This window comes from Penaeus chinensis, chromosome 22, assembly GCF_019202785.1.
Source record: "Penaeus chinensis breed Huanghai No. 1 chromosome 22, ASM1920278v2, whole genome shotgun sequence".
Classification (NCBI taxonomy): domain Eukaryota; kingdom Metazoa; phylum Arthropoda; class Malacostraca; order Decapoda; family Penaeidae; genus Penaeus; species Penaeus chinensis.
The window spans coordinates 9,332,405-9,333,145 of NC_061840.1; the positions used below are offsets into that span (position 1 = coordinate 9,332,405).

Below are 741 nucleotides of genomic sequence, written 5' to 3' on the forward strand. Positions count from 1 at the left end.
TTAGCAGACCTTGTGACCTTACCTGATTTCACCTTTCCTTGAATTGGCAGGAAAAACATATTTTTTACTAGTGCTATAAATATCAATGGTGATATTTTTATTATAAACATTATAATTACTATAATGTCGTAAACATTAGTAACAGCAAAATAAGATAATGTAAAATATTTTAGTAAATCAATAAAAAGGGTGAACAGGCAAGACAGGCAGTACTCGTAACTGGCTCATTAGTGACTTTGTACAAGTGTAGCCATCTATGTGTAAAAATAATTAAACAAGTAAACTCACAGTGGGCATTGCATGGACATACGTGACATGCCCGTCGGCAATGGGTTAATAAGTTATAACATTTAATTCCAGAATCATATTATAGATACTAATGCATTCTTCAATATAAAAAATTATGCTCAATTTAATGCCTTTTTCATTTATTCTAAAAAGAGGAATATTCTTAAGATCAAATGCTGTAAGTTCACAGGTCTGGAAAAAAACAAGGATAACAAATTCTAAAAAGATAATAACTTCTCTAAGTAAATTCTTTATTTGGTACAGTTTCCATACAAAATTCGAGATCACTTCAGGCTCATTTTATCTTATCATGGGATATTACACATAAACCTAAAAAAAACTTTGACATTTGATTTGGCATACTGCAGAATTCTTATGTAAGGCTACTTATCCTAGTATGGTCAGAGCCTGACAAGACTTTCTGTGAAAAATAAATAACAGAAATAAATTAAT

General features: G+C 30.0%; 1 protein-coding gene across 2 annotated transcripts in view; it reads right to left on the reverse strand.

Annotated features, from left to right (window-relative positions):
- Positions 1–518: 518 nt before the first annotated feature.
- Positions 519–741, reverse strand: part of LOC125036888 (sphingomyelin phosphodiesterase 4-like) — a 30,066-nt gene continuing 29,843 nt past the window's right edge. For both annotated transcript variants that reach the window (XM_047629823.1, XM_047629824.1), the window contains one exon: positions 519–741. This exon is cut by the window's right edge and continues 431 nt beyond it. The gene's annotated coding sequence lies outside the window, so the exon portion shown is untranslated.